Below are 18679 nucleotides of genomic sequence, written 5' to 3'. Positions count from 1 at the left end.
CTGCAGACACGCAGTCTAACGGCATGGAATTAGGAAGCGTCAACAGGTGCAAAATGTCATGTATTCCCCATCTTTTTTTTTCACTTTCTGCTGTTCCTTTTTTATTGGCTCTAGATGATGAACTGTGCCCGCGTCAAGAGAAATTCGCCTGGATGGAGCCACTCTTTTGCCAGGACATTCAGAGATGTAGCTCAACCATCAATTTCAAGTCTACACTTTTCTCCTACCTGGCTGGCATTTTTACATGAATGCAAAGTGTTTGACTGTGGTTGGGGTCCCAAAACTCTTGTCACCGCTTCAGTATCTGTTCCCTTTGACTTCACCTCGGGCAATGATTCATTTGGTTAAAAGACACATGCAGGATGTCTTTCCACAAATAGTCATATTCACAAACTCCTCTTGGCGATCATGAATTCAAACGTCAAGGGTGGAGGATGTATGAAAAATGGCAGCGTTCCTATTTTTCTTCCCCATCTTTGTTCATTTTCAGCCTGTTGATTAGCTCTAGATCAAGGACTCTGTGTTCTTCCAAAAACAGGAGGATGTCTGCCTGCTGTCTTCCAAGGGACAAATGAAAAGTTAGAAGCGTAAGAAACGGTCTGAAGCAAGATGCAGATAGTTTCCTTCCCCAAATCTTTTTGCCCGCATGCATTTCATCTTCACTGGAGTGGAAGCCAAAAGATGGGCAAATTGGTTTTTCCCAACTTCTTTTATTTTCGGTCCATTGTTTGATTCTAGAGCACAGACTCTGCCTGTTTAAAATAAGATTAGGTGGGATTGGCCCACTGTTACCTCTTGACTTCACAAGAGATATCTGAGTTGTAGCCTTGGCTCTTAAACCTTTTAGCAAAAATGAAGCAATGTACAAAGCTGGAAAGTTTTCAAGCTACTCGTAAGCTGGTTTTTCTTGGCACCAAACAGCTAAGAAAAATAAGCAATGAAAAAAGAAGAAAAAGAAAAAAACAACAACTTTTGGAGGAGTGATGAGTTCAAAAGGACGTTGCATAGTCTCCTTTGCTATCTCCTCCTCTGCCTTTCATGCTGCGTTAGAGATTTTGAAGCTTGATGTGCGTAACATTTGTCAAGAAGTTCCTCACAACTGTTCTGTGCCTGTGCTGACACAAGTCTGCCTTTGGCACGAGCACAGTGTCCGGGTGTGGTGCTGTGGCTTAGTTGGTTAAAGCGCCTGTCTAGTAAACAGGAGATCCTGAGTTCGACTCTCAGCAGCGCCTTTCTTTGGCTGCAGATTAAGCCCTTGAAAAGGTTTTAAGAGTGGCCTCGGGAGCTTTGTGCCGCAATGGCATGGTTTAGGCAGCAGCCCTGCTCTTGATGCTTCCAGCTGATCTCTTCAAAGCCCTGCGAGTTTGCTGGACCTTTTAGCCTAGGTTATGCCAGCCTGGTGTCCACGGCAAGCACAAAACAGTGCACCTTTAGACGAAGGGCTCGATGAGGATGGGATTCGAACCCATGCATGCAGAGCACAATGGATTAGCAGTCCATCGCCTTAACCACTCGGCCACCTCATCCACAGCAAGCTTGCGAGCTTTGATTTTGGGAGCTCCATGTCACAAGCAGAAACTTGAGGAAAAGACACAAGCAGGATGCCGTTTCTCACCTCCTAATAGAGCACCTTGCTTCCGTGCTGTCAATTCATTGTGACAAAAGCTTCATTCTTCCTTTTCTGCCAAGGGTATAATCAAATGTTACAAATGCAATCAAGGGTGTAAAGCAAGTCACAAGTAGTAATGCTCACCAACTTTGCTGCAGACACGCAGTCTAACGGCATGGAATTAGGAAGCGTCAACAGGTGCAAAATGTCATGTATTCCCCATCTTTTTTTTTCACTTTCTGCTGTTCCTTTTTTATTGGCTCTAGATGATGAACTGTGCCCGCGTCAAGAGAAATTCGCCTGGATGGAGCCACTCTTTTGCCAGGACATTCAGAGATGTAGCTCAACCATCAATTTCAAGTCTACACTTTTCTCCTACCTGGCTGGCATTTTTACATGAATGCAAAGTGTTTGACTGTGGTTGGGGTCCCAAAACTCTTGTCACCGCTTCAGTATCTGTTCCCTTTGACTTCACCTCGGGCAATGATTCATTTGGTTAAAAGACACATGCAGGATGTCTTTCCACAAATAGTCATATTCACAAACTCCTCTTGGCGATCATGAATTCAAACGTCAAGGGTGGAGGATGTATGAAAAATGGCAGCGTTCCTATTTTTCTTCCCCATCTTTGTTCATTTTCAGCCTGTTGATTAGCTCTAGATCAAGGACTCTGTGTTCTTCCAAAAACAGGAGGATGTCTGCCTGCTGTCTTCCAAGGGACAAATGAAAAGTTAGAAGCGTAAGAAACGGTCTGAAGCAAGATGCAGATAGTTTCCTTCCCCAAATCTTTTTGCCCGCATGTATTTCATCTTCACAGGAGTGGAAGCCAAAAGATGGGCAAATTGGTTTTTCCCACCTTCTTTTATTTTCGGTCCATTGTTTGATTCTAGAGCACAGACTCTGCCTGTTTAAAATAAGATTAGGTAGGATTGGCCCACTGTTACCTCTTGACTTCACAAGAGATATCTGAGTTGTAGCCTTGGCTCTTAAACCTTTTAGCAAAAATGAAGCAATGTACAAAGCTGGAAAGTTTTCAAGCTACTCGTAAGCTGGTTTTTCTTGGCACCAAACAGCTAAGAAAAATAAGCAATGAAAAAAGAAGAAAAAGAAAAAAACAACAACTTTTGGAGGAGTGATGAGTTCAAAAGGACGTTGCATAGTCTCCTTTGCTATCTCCTCCTCTGCCTTTCATGCTGCGTTAGAGATTTTGAAGCTTGATGTGCGTAACATTTGTCAAGAAGTTCCTCACAACTGTTCTGTGCCTGTGCTGACACAAGTCTGCCTTTGGCACGAGCACAGTGTCCGGGTGTGGTGCTGTGGCTTAGTTGGTTAAAGCGCCTGTCTAGTAAACAGGAGATCCTGAGTTCGACTCTCAGCAGCGCCTTTCTTTGGCTGCAGATTAAGCCCTTGAAAAGGTTTTAAGAGTGGCCTCGGGAGCTTTGTGTCGCAATGGCATGGTTTAGGCAGCAGCCCTGCTCTTGATGCTTCCAGCTGATCTCTTCAAAGCCCTGTGAGTTTGCTGGACCTTTTAGCCTAGGTTATGCCAGCCTGGTGTCCACGGCAAGCACAAAACAGTGCACCTTTAGACGAAGGGCTCGATGAGGATGGGATTCGAACCCATGCATGCAGAGCACAATGGATTAGCAGTCCATCGCCTTAACCTCTCGGCCACCTCATCCACAGCAAGCTTGCGAGCTTTGATTTTGGGAGCTGCATGTCACAAGCAGAAACTTGAGGAAAAGACACAAGCAGGATGCCGTTTCTCACCTCCTAATAGAGCACCTTGCTTCCGTGCTGTCAATTCATTGTGACAAAAGCTTCATTCTTCCTTTTCTGCCAAGGGTATAATCAAATGTTACAAATGCAATCAAGGGTGTAAAGCAAGTCACAAGTAGTAATGCTCACCAACTTTGCTGCAGACACGCAGTCTAACGGCATGGAATTAGGAAGCGTCAACAGGTGCAAAATGTCATGTATTCCCCATCTTTTTTTTTCACTTTCTGCTGTTCCTTTTTTATTGGCTCTAGATGATGAACTGTGCCCGCGTCAAGAGAAATTCGCCTGGATGGAGCCACTCTTTTGCCAGGACATTCAGAGATGTAGCTCAACCATCAATTTCAAGTCTACACTTTTCTCCTACCTGGCTGGCATTTTTACATGAATGCAAAGTGTTTGACTGTGGTTGGGGTCCCAAAACTCTTGTCACCGCTTCAGTATCTGTTCCCTTTGACTTCACCTCGGGCAATGATTCATTTGGTTAAAAGACACATGCAGGATGTCTTTCCACAAATAGTCATATTCACAAACTCCTCTTGGCGATCATGAATTCAAACGTCAAGGGTGGAGGATGTATGAAAAATGGCAGCGTTCCTATTTTTCTTCCCCATCTTTGTTCATTTTCAGCCTGTTGATTAGCTCTAGATCAAGGACTCTGTGTTCTTCCAAAAACAGGAGGATGTCTGCCTGCTGTCTTCCAAGGGACAAATGAAAAGTTAGAAGCGTAAGAAACGGTCTGAAGCAAGATGCAGATAGTTTCCTTCCCCAAATCTTTTTGCCCGCATGCATTTCATCTTCACAGGAGTGGAAGCCAAAAGATGGGCAAATTGGTTTTTCCCACCTTCTTTTATTTTCGGTCCATTGTTTGATTCTAGAGCACAGACTCTGCCTGTTTAAAATAAGATTAGGTGGGATTGGCCCACTGTTACCTCTTGACTTCACAAGAGATATCTGAGTTGTAGCCTTGGCTCTTAAACCTTTTAGCAAAAATGAAGCAATGTACAAAGCTGGAAAGTTTTCAAGCTACTCGTAAGCTGGTTTTTCTTGGCACCAAACAGCTAAGAAAAATAAGCAATGAAAAAAGAAGAAAAAGAAAAAAACAACAACTTTTGGAGGAGTGATGAGTTCAAAAGGACGTTGCATAGTCTCCTTTGCTATCTCCTCCTCTGCCTTTCATGCTGCGTTAGAGATTTTGAAGCTTGATGTGCGTAACATTTGTCAAGAAGTTCCTCACAACTGTTCTGTGCCTGTGCTGACACAAGTCTGCCTTTGGCACGAGCACAGTGTCCGGGTGTGGTGCTGTGGCTTAGTTGGTTAAAGCGCCTGTCTAGTAAACAGGAGATCCTGAGTTCGACTCTCAGCAGCGCCTTTCTTTGGCTGCAGATTAAGCCCTTGAAAAGGTTTTAAGAGTGGCCTCGGGAGCTTTGTGTCGCAATGGCATGGTTTAGGCAGCAGCCCTGCTCTTGATGCTTCCAGCTGATCTCTTCAAAGCCCTGCGAGTTTGCTGGACCTTTTAGCCTAGGTTATGCCAGCCTGGTGTCCACGGCAAGCACAAAACAGTGCACCTTTAGACGAAGGGCTCGATGAGGATGGGATTCGAACCCATGCATGCAGAGCACAATGGATTAGCAGTCCATCGCCTTAACCTCTCGGCCACCTCATCCACAGCAAGCTTGCGAGCTTTGATTTTGGGAGCTGCATGTCACAAGCAGAAACTTGAGGAAAAGACACAAGCAGGATGCCGTTTCTCACCTCCTAATAGAGCACCTTGCTTCCGTGCTGTCAATTCATTGTGACAAAAGCTTCATTCTTCCTTTTCTGCCAAGGGTATAATCAAATGTTACAAATGCAATCAAGGGTGTAAAGCAAGTCACAAGTAGTAATGCTCACCAACTTTGCTGCAGACACGCAGTCTAACGGCATGGAATTAGGAAGCGTCAACAGGTGCAAAATGTCATGTATTCCCCATCTTTTTTTTTCACTTTCTGCTGTTCCTTTTTTATTGGCTCTAGATGATGAACTGTGCCCGCGTCAAGAGAAATTCGCCTGGATGGAGCCACTCTTTTGCCAGGACATTCAGAGATGTAGCTCAACCATCAATTTCAAGTCTACACTTTTCTCCTACCTGGCTGGCATTTTTACATGAATGCAAAGTGTTTGACTGTGGTTGGGGTCCCAAAACTCTTGTCACCGCTTCAGTATCTGTTCCCTTTGACTTCACCTCGGGCAATGATTCATTTGGTTAAAAGACACATGCAGGATGTCTTTCCACAATTAGTCATATTCACAAACTCCTCTGGGCGATCATGAATTCAAACGTCAAGGGTGGAGGATGTATGAAAAATGGCAGCGTTCCTATTTTTCTTCCCCATCTTTGTTCATTTTCAGCCTTTTGATTAGCTCTAGATCAAGGACTCTGTGTTCTTCCAAAAACAGGAGGATGTCTGCCTGCTGTCTTCCAAGGGACAAATGAAAAGTTAGAAGCGTAAGAAACGGTCTGAAGCAAGATGCAGATAGTTTCCTTCCCCAAATCTTTTTGCCCGCATGCATTTCATCTTCACGGGAGTGGAAGCCAAAAGATGGGCAAATTGGTTTTTCCCACCTTCTTTTATTTTCGGTCCATTGTTTGATTCTAGAGCACAGACTCTGCCTGTTTAAAATAAGATTAGGTGGGATTGGCCCACTGTTACCTCTTGACTTCACAAGAGATATCTGAGTTGTAGCCTTGGCTCTTAAACCTTTTAGCAAAAATGAAGCAATGTACAAAGCTGGAAAGTTTTCAAGCTACTCGTAAGCTGGTTTTTCTTGGCACCAAACAGCTAAGAAAAATAAGCAATGAAAAAAGAAGAAAAAGAAAAAAACAACAACTTTTGGAGGAGTGATGAGTTCAAAAGGACGTTGCATAGTCTCCTTTGCTATCTCCTCCTCTGCCTTTCATGCTGCGTTAGAGATTTTGAAGCTTGATGTGCGTAACATTTGTCAAGAAGTTCCTCACAACTGTTCTGTGCCTGTGCTGACACAAGTCTGCCTTTGGCACGAGCACAGTGTCCGGGTGTGGTGCTGTGGCTTAGTTGGTTAAAGCGCCTGTCTAGTAAACAGGAGATCCTGAGTTTGACTCTCAGCAGCGCCTTTCTTTGGCTGCAGATTAAGCCCTTGAAAAGGTTTTAAGAGTGGCCTCGGGAGCTTTGTGCCGCAATGGCATGGTTTAGGCAGCAGCCCTGCTCTTGATGCTTCCAGCTGATCTCTTCAAAGCCCTGCGAGTTTGCTGGACCTTTTAGCCTAGGTTATGCCAGCCTGGTGTCCACGGCAAGCACAAAACAGTGCACCTTTAGACGAAGGGCTCGATGAGGATGGGATTCGAACCCATGCATGCAGAGCACAATGGATTAGCAGTCCATTGCCTTAACCACCCGGCCACCTCATCCACAGCAAGCTTGCGAGCTTTGATTTTGGGAGCTGCATGTCACAAGCAGAAACTTGAGGAAAAGACACAAGCAGGATGCCGTTTCTCACCTCCTAATAGAGCACCTTGCTTCCGTGCTGTCAATTCATTGTGACAAAAGCTTCATTCTTCCTTTTCTGCCAAGGGTATAATCAAATGTTACAAATGCAATCAAGGGTGTAAAGCAAGTCACAAGTAGTAATGCTCACCAACTTTGCTGCAGACACGCAGTCTAACGGCATGGAATTAGGAAGCGTCAACAGGTGCAAAATGTCATGTATTCCCCATCTTTTTTTTTCACTTTCTGCTGTTCCTTTTTTATTGGCTCTAGATGATGAACTGTGCCCGCGTCAAGAGAAATTCGCCTGGATGGAGCCACTCTTTTGCCAGGACATTCAGAGATGTAGCTCAACCATCAATTTCAAGTCTACACTTTTCTCCTACCTGGCTGGCATTTTTACATGAATGCAAAGTGTTTGACTGTGGTTGGGGTCCCAAAACTCTTGTCACCGCTTCAGTATCTGTTCCCTTTGACTTCACCTCGGGCAATGATTCATTTGGTTAAAAGACACATGCAGGATGTCTTTCCACAAATAGTCATATTCACAAACTCCTCTTGGCGATCATGAATTCAAACGTCAAGGGTGGAGGATGTATGAAAAATGGCAGCGTTCCTATTTTTCTTCCCCATCTTTGTTCATTTTCAGCCTGTTGATTAGCTCTAGATCAAGGACTCTGTGTTCTTCCAAAAACAGGAGGATGTCTGCCTGCTGTCTTCCAAGGGACAAATGAAAAGTTAGAAGCGTAAGAAACGGTCTGAAGCAAGATGCAGATAGTTTCCTTCCCCAAATCTTTTTGCCCGCATGCATTTCATCTTCACGGGAGTGGAAGCCAAAAGATGGGCAAATTGGTTTTTCCCACCTTCTTTTATTTTCGGTCCATTGTTTGATTCTAGAGCACAGACTCTGCCTGTTTAAAATAAGATTAGGTGGGATTGGCCCACTGTTACCTCTTGACTTCACAAGAGATATCTGAGTTGTAGCCTTGGCTCTTAAACCTTTTAGCAAAAATGAAGCAATGTACAAAGCTGGAAAGTTTTCAAGCTACTCGTAAGCTGGTTTTTCTTGGCACCAAACAGCTAAGAAAAATAAGCAATGAAAAAAGAAGAAAAAGAAAAAAACAACAACTTTTGGAGGAGTGATGAGTTCAAAAGGACGTTGCATAGTCTCCTTTGCTATCTCCTCCTCTGCCTTTCATGCTGCGTTAGAGATTTTGAAGCTTGATGTGCGTAACATTTGTCAAGAAGTTCCTCACAACTGTTCTGTGCCTGTGCTGACACAAGTCTGCCTTTGGCACGAGCACAGTGTCCGGGTGTGGTGCTGTGGCTTAGTTGGTTAAAGCGCCTGTCTAGTAAACAGGAGATCCTGAGTTCGACTCTCAGCAGCGCCTTTCTTTGGCTGCAGATTAAGCCCTTGAAAAGGTTTTAAGAGTGGCCTCGGGAGCTTTGTGCCGCAATGGCATGGTTTAGGCAGCAGCCCTGCTCTTGATGCTTCCAGCTGATCTCTTCAAAGCCCTGCGAGTTTGCTGGACCTTTTAGCCTAGGTTATGCCAGCCTGGTGTCCACGGCAAGCACAAAACAGTGCACCTTTAGACGAAGGGCTCGATGAGGATGGGATTCGAACCCATGCATGCAGAGCACAATGGATTAGCAGTCCATCGCCTTAACCACTCGGCCACCTCATCCACAGCAAGCTTGCGAGCTTTGATTTTGGGAGCTGCATGTCACAAGCAGAAACTTGAGGAAAAGACACAAGCAGGATGCCGTTTCTCACCTCCTAATAGAGCACCTTGCTTCCGTGCTGTCAATTCATTGTGACAAAAGCTTCATTCTTCCTTTTCTGCCAAGGGTATAATCAAATGTTACAAATGCAATCAAGGGTGTAAAGCAAGTCACAAGTAGTAATGCTCACCAACTTTGCTGCAGACACGCAGTCTAACGGCATGGAATTAGGAAGCGTCAACAGGTGCAAAATGTCATGTATTCCCCATCTTTTTTTTTCACTTTCTGCTGTTCCTTTTTTATTGGCTCTAGATGATGAACTGTGCCCGCGTCAAGAGAAATTCGCCTGGATGGAGCCACTCTTTTGCCAGGACATTCAGAGATGTAGCTCAACCATCAATTTCAAGTCTACACTTTTCTCCTACCTGGCTGGCATTTTTACATGAATGCAAAGTGTTTGACTGTGGTTGGGGTCCCAAAACTCTTGTCACCGCTTCAGTATCTGTTCCCTTTGACTTCACCTCGGGCAATGATTCATTTGGTTAAAAGACACATGCAGGATGTCTTTCCACAAATAGTCATATTCACAAACTCCTCTTGGCGATCATGAATTCAAACGTCAAGGGTGGAGGATGTATGAAAAATGGCAGCGTTCCTATTTTTCTTCCCCATCTTTGTTCATTTTCAGCCTGTTGATTAGCTCTAGATCAAGGACTCTGTGTTCTTCCAAAAACAGGAGGATGTCTGCCTGCTGTCTTCCAAGGGACAAATGAAAAGTTAGAAGCGTAAGAAACGGTCTGAAGCAAGATGCAGATAGTTTCCTTCCCCAAATCTTTTTGCCCGCATGCATTTCATCTTCACGGGAGTGGAAGCCAAAAGATGGGCAAATTGGTTTTTCCCACCTTCTTTTATTTTCGGTCCATTGTTTGATTCTAGAGCACAGACTCTGCCTGTTTAAAATAAGATTAGGTGGGATTGGCCCACTGTTACCTCTTGACTTCACAAGAGATATCTGAGTTGTAGCCTTGGCTCTTAAACCTTTTAGCAAAAATGAAGCAATGTACAAAGCTGGAAAGTTTTCAAGCTACTCGTAAGCTGGTTTTTCTTGGCACCAAACAGCTAAGAAAAATAAGCAATGAAAAAAGAAGAAAAAGAAAAAAACAACAACTTTTGGAGGAGTGATGAGTTCAAAAGGACGTTGCATAGTCTCCTTTGCTATCTCCTCCTCTGCCTTTCATGCTGCGTTAGAGATTTTGAAGCTTGATGTGCGTAACATTTGTCAAGAAGTTCCTCACAACTGTTCTGTGCCTGTGCTGACACAAGTCTGCCTTTGGCACGAGCACAGTGTCCGGGTGTGGTGCTGTGGCTTAGTTGGTTAAAGCGCCTGTCTAGTAAACAGGAGATCCTGAGTTCGACTCTCAGCAGCGCCTTTCTTTGGCTGCAGATTAAGCCCTTGAAAAGGTTTTAAGAGTGGCCTCGGGAGCTTTGTGCCGCAATGGCATGGTTTAGGCAGCAGCCCTGCTCTTGATGCTTCCAGCTGATCTCTTCAAAGCCCTGCGAGTTTGCTGGACCTTTTAGCCTAGGTTATGCCAGCCTGGTGTCCACGGCAAGCACAAAACAGTGCACCTTTAGACGAAGGGCTCGATGAGGATGGGATTCGAACCCATGCATGCAGAGCACAATGGATTAGCAGTCCATCGCCTTAACCACTCGGCCACCTCATCCACAGCAAGCTTGCGAGCTTTGATTTTGGGAGCTGCATGTCACAAGCAGAAACTTGAGGAAAAGACACAAGCAGGATGCCGTTTCTCACCTCCTAATAGAGCACCTTGCTTCCGTGCTGTCAATTCATTGTGACAAAAGCTTCATTCTTCCTTTTCTGCCAAGGGTATAATCAAATGTTACAAATGCAATCAAGGGTGTAAAGCAAGTCACAAGTAGTAATGCTCACCAACTTTGCTGCAGACACGCAGTCTAACGGCATGGAATTAGGAAGCGTCAACAGGTGCAAAATGTCATGTATTCCCCATCTTTTTTTTTCACTTTCTGCTGTTCCTTTTTTATTGGCTCTAGATGATGAACTGTGCCCGCGTCAAGAGAAATTCGCCTGGATGGAGCCACTCTTTTGCCAGGACATTCAGAGATGTAGCTCAACCATCAATTTCAAGTCTACACTTTTCTCCTACCTGGCTGGCATTTTTACATGAATGCAAAGTGTTTGACTGTGGTTGGGGTCCCAAAACTCTTGTCACCGCTTCAGTATCTGTTCCCTTTGACTTCACCTCGGGCAATGATTCATTTGGTTAAAAGACACATGCAGGATGTCTTTCCACAAATAGTCATATTCACAAACTCCTCTTGGCGATCATGAATTCAAACGTCAAGGGTGGAGGATGTATGAAAAATGGCAGCGTTCCTATTTTTCTTCCCCATCTTTGTTCATTTTCAGCCTGTTGATTAGCTCTAGATCAAGGACTCTGTGTTCTTCCAAAAACAGGAGGATGTCTGCCTGCTGTCTTCCAAGGGACAAATGAAAAGTTAGAAGCGTAAGAAACGGTCTGAAGCAAGATGCAGATAGTTTCCTCCCCAAATCTTTTTGCCCGCATGCATTTCATCTTCACGGGAGTGGAAGCCAAAAGATGGGCAAATTGGTTTTTCCCACCTTCTTTTATTTTCGGTCCATTGTTTGATTCTAGAGCACAGACTCTGCCTGTTTAAAATAAGATTAGGTGGGATTGGCCCACTGTTACCTCTTGACTTCACAAGAGATATCTGAGTTGTAGCCTTGGCTCTTAAACCTTTTAGCAAAAATGAAGCAATGTACAAAGCTGGAAAGTTTTCAAGCTACTCGTAAGCTGGTTTTTCTTGGCACCAAACAGCTAAGAAAAATAAGCAATGAAAAAAGAAGAAAAAGAAAAAAACAACAACTTTTGGAGGAGTGATGAGTTCAAAAGGACGTTGCATAGTCTCCTTTGCTATCTCCTCCTCTGCCTTTCATGCTGCGTTAGAGATTTTGAAGCTTGATGTGCGTAACATTTGTCAAGAAGTTCCTCACAACTGTTCTGTGCCTGTGCTGACACAAGTCTGCCTTTGGCACGAGCACAGTGTCCGGGTGTGGTGCTGTGGCTTAGTTGGTTAAAGCGCCTGTCTAGTAAACAGGAGATCCTGAGTTCGACTCTCAGCAGCGCCTTTCTTTGGCTGCAGATTAAGCCCTTGAAAAGGTTTTAAGAGTGGCCTCGGGAGCTTTGTGCCGCAATGGCATGGTTTAGGCAGCAGCCCTGCTCTTGATGCTTCCAGCTGATCTCTTCAAAGCCCTGCGAGTTTGCTGGACCTTTTAGCCTAGGTTATGCCAGCCTGGTGTCCACGGCAAGCACAAAACAGTGCACCTTTAGACGAAGGGCTCGATGAGGATGGGATTCGAACCCATGCATGCAGAGCACAATGGATTAGCAGTCCATCGCCTTAACCACTCGGCCACCTCATCCACAGCAAGCTTGCGAGCTTTGATTTTGGGAGCTGCATGTCACAAGCAGAAACTTGAGGAAAAGACACAAGCAGGATGCCGTTTCTCACCTCCTAATAGAGCACCTTGCTTCCGTGCTGTCAATTCATTGTGACAAAAGCTTCATTCTTCCTTTTCTGCCAAGGGTATAATCAAATGTTACAAATGCAATCAAGGGTGTAAAGCAAGTCACAAGTAGTAATGCTCACCAACTTTGCTGCAGACACGCAGTCTAACGGCATGGAATTAGGAAGCGTCAACAGGTGCAAAATGTCATGTATTCCCCATCTTTTTTTTTCACTTTCTGCTGTTCCTTTTTTATTGGCTCTAGATGATGAACTGTGCCCGCGTCAAGAGAAATTCGCCTGGATGGAGCCACTCTTTTGCCAGGACATTCAGAGATGTAGCTCAACCATCAATTTCAAGTCTACACTTTTCTCCTACCTGGCTGGCATTTTTACATGAATGCAAAGTGTTTGACTGTGGTTGGGGTCCCAAAACTCTTGTCACCGCTTCAGTATCTGTTCCCTTTGACTTCACCTCGGGCAATGATTCATTTGGTTAAAAGACACATGCAGGATGTCTTTCCACAAATAGTCATATTCACAAACTCCTCTTGGCGATCATGAATTCAAACGTCAAGGGTGGAGGATGTATGAAAAATGGCAGCGTTCCTATTTTTCTTCCCCATCTTTGTTCATTTTCAGCCTGTTGATTAGCTCTAGATCAAGGACTCTGTGTTCTTCCAAAAACAGGAGGATGTCTGCCTGCTCTCTTCCAAGGGACAAATGAAAAGTTAGAAGCGTAAGAAACGGTCTGAAGCAAGATGCAGATAGTTTCCTTCCCCAAATCTTTTTGCCCGCATGCATTTCATCTTCACGGGAGTGGAAGCCAAAAGATGGGCAAATTGGTTTTTCCCACCTTCTTTTATTTTCGGTCCATTGTTTGATTCTAGAGCACAGACTCTGCCTGTTTAAAATAAGATTAGGTGGGATTGGCCCACTGTTACCTCTTGACTTCACAAGAGATATCTGAGTTGTAGCCTTGGCTCTTAAACCTTTTAGCAAAAATGAAGCAATGTACAAAGCTGGAAAGTTTTCAAGCTACTCGTAAGCTGGTTTTTCTTGGCACCAAACAGCTAAGAAAAATAAGCAATGAAAAAAGAAGAAAAAGAAAAAAACAACAACTTTTGGAGGAGTGATGAGTTCAAAAGGACGTTGCATAGTCTCCTTTGCTATCTCCTCCTCTGCCTTTCATGCTGCGTTAGAGATTTTGAAGCTTGATGTGCGTAACATTTGTCAAGAAGTTCCTCACAACTGTTCTGTGCCTGTGCTGACACAAGTCTGCCTTTGGCACGAGCACAGTGTCCGGGTGTGGTGCTGTGGCTTAGTTGGTTAAAGCGCCTGTCTAGTAAACAGGAGATCCTGAGTTCGACTCTCAGCAGCGCCTTTCTTTGGCTGCAGATTAAGCCCTTGAAAAGGTTTTAAGAGTGGCCTCGGGAGCTTTGTGCCGCAATGGCATGGTTTAGGCAGCAGCCCTGCTCTTGATGCTTCCAGCTGATCTCTTCAAAGCCCTGCGAGTTTGCTGGACCTTTTAGCCTAGGTTATGCCAGCCTGGTGTCCACGGCAAGCACAAAACAGTGCACCTTTAGACGAAGGGCTCGATGAGGATGGGATTCGAACCCATGCATGCAGAGCACAATGGATTAGCAGTCCATTGCCTTAACCACTCGGCCACCTCATCCACAGCAAGCTTGCGAGCTTTGATTTTGGGAGCTGCATGTCACAAGCAGAAACTTGAGGAAAAGACACAAGCAGGATGCCGTTTCTCACCTCCTAATAGAGCACCTTGCTTCCGTGCTGTCAATTCATTGTGACAAAAGCTTCATTCTTCCTTTTCTGCCAAGGGTATAATCAAATGTTACAAATGCAATCAAGGGTGTAAAGCAAGTCACAAGTAGTAATGCTCACCAACTTTGCTGCAGACACGCAGTCTAACGGCATGGAATTAGGAAGCGTCAACAGGTGCAAAATGTCATGTATTCCCCATCTTTTTTTTTCACTTTCTGCTGTTCCTTTTTTATTGGCTCTAGATGATGAACTGTGCCCGCGTCAAGAGAAATTCGCCTGGATGGAGCCACTCTTTTGCCAGGACATTCAGAGATGTAGCTCAACCATCAATTTCAAGTCTACACTTTTCTCCTACCTGGCTGGCATTTTTACATGAATGCAAAGTGTTTGACTGTGGTTGGGGTCCCAAAACTCTTGTCACCGCTTCAGTATCTGTTCCCTTTGACTTCACCTCGGGCAATGATTCATTTGGTTAAAAGACACATGCAGGATGTCTTTCCACAAATAGTCATATTCACAAACTCCTCTTGGCGATCATGAATTCAAACGTCAAGGGTGGAGGATGTATGAAAAATGGCAGCGTTCCTATTTTTCTTCCCCATCTTTGTTCATTTTCAGCCTGTTGATTAGCTCTAGATCAAGGACTCTGTGTTCTTCCAAAAACAGGAGGATGTCTGCCTGCTGTCTACCAAGGGACAAATGAAAAGTTAGAAGCGTAAGAAACGGTCTGAAGCAAGATGCAGATAGTTTCCTTCCCCAAATCTTTTTGCCCGCATGCATTTCATCTTCACGGGAGTGGAAGCCAAAAGATGGGCAAATTGGTTTTTCCCACCTTCTTTTATTTTCGGTCCATTGTTTGATTCTAGAGCACAGACTCTGCCTGTTTAAAATAAGATTAGGTGGGATTGGCCCACTGTTACCTCTTGACTTCACAAGAGATATCTGAGTTGTAGCCTTGGCTCTTAAACCTTTTAGCAAAAATGAAGCAATGTACAAAGCTGGAAAGTTTTCAAGCTACTCGTAAGCTGGTTTTTCTTGGCACCAAACAGCTAAGAAAAATAAGCAATGAAAAAAGAAGAAAAAGAAAAAAACAACAACTTTTGGAGGAGTGATGAGTTCAAAAGGACGTTGCATAGTCTCCTTTGCTATCTCCTCCTCTGCCTTTCATGCTGCGTTAGAGATTTTGAAGCTTGATGTGCGTAACATTTGTCAAGAAGTTCCTCACAACTGTTCTGTGCCTGTGCTGACACAAGTCTGCCTTTGGCACGAGCACAGTGTCTGGGTGTGGTGCTGTGGCTTAGTTGGTTAAAGCGCCTGTCTAGTAAACAGGAGATCCCGAGTTCGACTCTCAGCAGCGCCTTTCTTTGGCTGCAGATTAAGCCTTTGAAAAGGTTTTAAGAGTGGCCTCGGGAGCTTTTTGCCGCAATGGCATGGTTTAGGCAGCAGCCCTGCTCTTGATGCTTCCAGCTGATCTCTTCAAAGCCCTGCGAGTTTGCTGGACCTTTTAGCCTAGGTTATGCCAGCCTGGTGTCCACGGCAAGCACAAAACAGTGCACCTTTAGACGAAGGGCTCGATGAGGATGGAATTCGAACCCATGCATGCAGAGCACAATGGATTAGCAGTCCATCGCCTTAACCACTCGGCCACCTCATCCACAGCAAGCTTGCGAGCTTTGATTTTGGGAGCTGCATGTCACAAGCAGAAACTTGAGGAAAAGACACAAGCAGGATGCCGTTTCTCACCTCCTAATAGAGCACCTTGCTTCCGTGCTGTCAATTCATTGTGACAAAAGCTTCATTCTTCCTTTTCTGCCAAGGGTATAATCAAATGTTACAAATGCAATCAAGGGTGTAAAGCAAGTCACAAGTAGTAATGCTCACCAACTTTGCTGCAGACACGCAGTCTAACGGCATGGAATTAGGAAGCGTCAACAGGTGCAAAATGTCATGTATTCCCCATCTTTTTTTTTCACTTTCTGCTGTTCCTTTTTTATTGGCTCTAGATGATGAACTGTGCCCGCGTCAAGAGAAATTCGCCTGGATGGAGCCACTCTTTTGCCAGGACATTCAGAGATGTAGCTCAACCATCAATTTCAAGTCTACACTTTTCTCCTACCTGGCTGGCATTTTTACATGAATGCAAAGTGTTTGACTGTGGTTGGGGTCCCAAAACTCTTGTCACCGCTTCAGTATCTGTTCCCTTTGACTTCACCTCGGGCAATGATTCATTTGGTTAAAAGACACATGCAGGATGTCTTTCCACAAATAGTCATATTCACAAACTCCTCTTGGCGATCATGAATTCAAACGTCAAGGGTGGAGGATGTATGAAAAATGGCAGCGTTCCTATTTTTCTTCCCCATCTTTGTTCATTTTCAGCCTGTTGATTAGCTCTAGATCAAGGACTCTGTGTTCTTCCAAAAACAGGAGGATGTCTGCCTGCTGTCTTCCAAGGGACAAATGAAAAGTTAGAAGCGTAAGAAACGGTCTGAAGCAAGATGCAGATAGTTTCCTTCCCCAAATCTTTTTGCCCGCATGCATTTCATCTTCACGGGAGTGGAAGCCAAAAGATAAGCAAATTGGTTTTTCCCACCTTCTTTTATTTTCGGTCCATTGTTTGATTCTAGAGCACAGACTCTGCCTGTTTAAAATAAGATTAGGTGGGATTGGCCCACTGTTACCTCTTGACTTCACAAGAGATATCTGAGTTGTAGCCTTGGCTCTTAAACCTTTTAGCAAAAATGAAGCAATGTACAAAGCTGGAAAGTTTTCAAGCTACTCGTAAGCTGGTTTTTCTTGGCACCAAACAGCTAAGAAAAATAAGCAATGAAAAAAGAAGAAAAAGAAAAAAACAACAACTTTTGGAGGAGTGATGAGTTCAAAAGGACGTTGCATAGTCTCCTTTGCTATCTCCTCCTCTGCCTTTCATGCTGCGTTAGAGATTTTGAAGCTTGATGTGCGTAACATTTGTCAAGAAGTTCCTCACAACTGTTCTGTGCCTGTGCTGACACAAGTCTGCCTTTGGCACGAGCACAGTGTCTGGGTGTGGTGCTGTGGCTTAGTTGGTTAAAGCGCCTGTCTAGTAAACAGGAGATCCCGAGTTTGACTCTCAGCAGCGCCTTTCTTTGGCTGCAGATTAAGCCTTTGAAAAGGTTTTAAGAGTGGCCTCGGGAGCTTTTTGCCGCAATGGCATGGTTTAGGCAGCAGCCCTGCTCTTGATGCTTCCAGCTGATCTCTTCAAAGCCCTGCGAGTTTTCTGGACCTTTTAGCCTAGGTTATGCCAGCCTGGTGTCCACGGCAAGCACAAAACAGTGCACCTTTAGACGAAGGGCTCGATGAGGATGGGATTCGAACCCATGCATGCAGAGCACAATGGATTAGCAGTCCATCGCCTTAACCACTCGGCCACCTCATCCACAGCAAGCTTGCGAGCTTTGATTTTGGGAGCTGCATGTCACAAGCAGAAACTTGAGGAAAAGACACAAGCAGGATGCCGTTTCTCACCTCCTAATAGAGCACCTTGCTTCCGTGCTGTCAATTCATTGTGACAAAAGCTTCATTCTTCCTTTTCTGCCAAGGGTATAATCAAATGTTACAAATGCAATCAAGGGTGTAAAGCAAGTCACAAGTAGTAATGCTCACCAACTTTGCTGCAGACACGCAGTCTAACGGCATGGAATTAGGAAGCGTCAACAGGTGCAAAATGTCATGTATTCCCCATCTTTTTTTTTCACTTTCTGCTGTTCCTTTTTTATTGGCTCTAGATGATGAACTGTGCCCGCGTCAAGAGAAATTCGCCTGGATGGAGCCACTCTTTTGCCAGGACATTCAGAGATGTAGCTCAACCATCAATTTCAAGTCTACACTTTTCTCCTACCTGGCTGGCATTTTTACATGAATGCAAAGTGTTTGACTGTGGTTGGGGTCCCAAAACTCTTGTCACCGCTTCAGTATCTGTTCCCTTTGACTTCACCTCGGGCAATGATTCATTTGGTTAAAAGACACATGCAGGATGTCTTTCCACAAATAGTCATATTCACAAACTCCTCTTGGCGATCATGAATTCAAACGTCAAGGGTGGAGGATGTATGAAAAATGGCAGCGTTCCTATTTTTCTTCCCCATCTTTGTTCATTTTCAGCCTGTTGATTAGCTCTAGATCAAGGACTCTGTGTTCTTCCAAAAACAGGAGGATGTCTGCCTGCTGTCTTCCAAGGGACAAATGAAAAGTTAGAAGCGTAAGAAACGGTCTGAAGCAAGATGCAGATAGTTTCCTTCCCCAAATCTTTTTGCCCGCATGCATTTCATCTTCACGGGAGTGGAAGCCAAAAGATGGGCAAATTGGTTTTTCCCACCTTCTTTTATTTTCGGTCCATTGTTTGATTCTAGAGCACAGACTCTGCCTGTTTAAAATAAGATTAGGTGGGATTGGCCCACTGTTACCTCTTGACTTCACAAGAGATATCTGAGTTGTAGCCTTGGCTCTTAAACCTTTTAGCAAAAATGAAGCAATGTACAAAGCTGGAAAGTTTTCAAGCTACTCGTAAGCTGGTTTTTCTTGGCACCAAACAGCTAAGAAAAATAAGCAATGAAAAAAGAAGAAAAAGAAAAAAACAACAACTTTTGGAGGAGTGATGAGTTCAAAAGGACGTTGCATAGTCTCCTTTGCTATCTCCTCCTCTGCCTTTCATGCTGCGTTAGAGATTTTGAAGCTTGATGTG

The 18679-nt window shown here is 44.4% G+C and overlaps 13 non-coding genes across 13 annotated transcripts; 8 read left to right on the top strand and 5 right to left on the bottom strand.

The window, feature by feature from the left end:
- Positions 1-1158: 1158 nt before the first annotated feature.
- TRNAT-AGU (transfer RNA threonine (anticodon AGU)) lies at positions 1159-1232 on the top strand. The gene has a single exon. It is a non-coding gene; the product is annotated as a tRNA-Thr (tRNA).
- Positions 1233-1444: 212 nt separating this feature from the next.
- TRNAS-GCU (transfer RNA serine (anticodon GCU)) lies at positions 1445-1526 on the bottom strand. Its single transcript has one exon. It is a non-coding gene; the product is annotated as a tRNA-Ser (tRNA).
- A 1393-nt stretch (positions 1527-2919) lies between these two features.
- TRNAT-AGU (transfer RNA threonine (anticodon AGU)) lies at positions 2920-2993 on the top strand. Its single transcript has one exon. It is a non-coding gene; the product is annotated as a tRNA-Thr (tRNA).
- A 1687-nt stretch (positions 2994-4680) lies between these two features.
- TRNAT-AGU (transfer RNA threonine (anticodon AGU)) lies at positions 4681-4754 on the top strand. The gene has a single exon. It is a non-coding gene; the product is annotated as a tRNA-Thr (tRNA).
- A 1687-nt stretch (positions 4755-6441) lies between these two features.
- Positions 6442-6515, top strand: TRNAT-AGU (transfer RNA threonine (anticodon AGU)). Its single transcript has one exon. It is a non-coding gene; the product is annotated as a tRNA-Thr (tRNA).
- A 1687-nt stretch (positions 6516-8202) lies between these two features.
- On the top strand, positions 8203-8276 carry TRNAT-AGU (transfer RNA threonine (anticodon AGU)). The gene has a single exon. It is a non-coding gene; the product is annotated as a tRNA-Thr (tRNA).
- Positions 8277-8488: 212 nt separating this feature from the next.
- Positions 8489-8570, bottom strand: TRNAS-GCU (transfer RNA serine (anticodon GCU)). Its single transcript has one exon. It is a non-coding gene; the product is annotated as a tRNA-Ser (tRNA).
- Positions 8571-9963: 1393 nt separating this feature from the next.
- On the top strand, positions 9964-10037 carry TRNAT-AGU (transfer RNA threonine (anticodon AGU)). Its single transcript has one exon. It is a non-coding gene; the product is annotated as a tRNA-Thr (tRNA).
- A 212-nt stretch (positions 10038-10249) lies between these two features.
- Positions 10250-10331, bottom strand: TRNAS-GCU (transfer RNA serine (anticodon GCU)). Its single transcript has one exon. It is a non-coding gene; the product is annotated as a tRNA-Ser (tRNA).
- Positions 10332-11723: 1392 nt separating this feature from the next.
- Positions 11724-11797, top strand: TRNAT-AGU (transfer RNA threonine (anticodon AGU)). The gene has a single exon. It is a non-coding gene; the product is annotated as a tRNA-Thr (tRNA).
- A 212-nt stretch (positions 11798-12009) lies between these two features.
- Positions 12010-12091, bottom strand: TRNAS-GCU (transfer RNA serine (anticodon GCU)). The gene has a single exon. It is a non-coding gene; the product is annotated as a tRNA-Ser (tRNA).
- Positions 12092-13484: 1393 nt separating this feature from the next.
- On the top strand, positions 13485-13558 carry TRNAT-AGU (transfer RNA threonine (anticodon AGU)). Its single transcript has one exon. It is a non-coding gene; the product is annotated as a tRNA-Thr (tRNA).
- A 3734-nt stretch (positions 13559-17292) lies between these two features.
- TRNAS-GCU (transfer RNA serine (anticodon GCU)) lies at positions 17293-17374 on the bottom strand. The gene has a single exon. It is a non-coding gene; the product is annotated as a tRNA-Ser (tRNA).
- Between the last annotated feature and the right edge of the window lie 1305 nt (positions 17375-18679).

Source organism: Staurois parvus, unplaced genomic scaffold, assembly GCF_062004578.1.
Source record: "Staurois parvus isolate SC_StPar_1 unplaced genomic scaffold, SC_StPar_1.0 ptg000020l, whole genome shotgun sequence".
NCBI classification, from domain to species: domain Eukaryota; kingdom Metazoa; phylum Chordata; class Amphibia; order Anura; family Ranidae; genus Staurois; species Staurois parvus.
The sequence above is the reverse complement of the archived record's forward strand: the minus strand, read 5'-3'. Positions and strand labels throughout refer to the sequence as shown.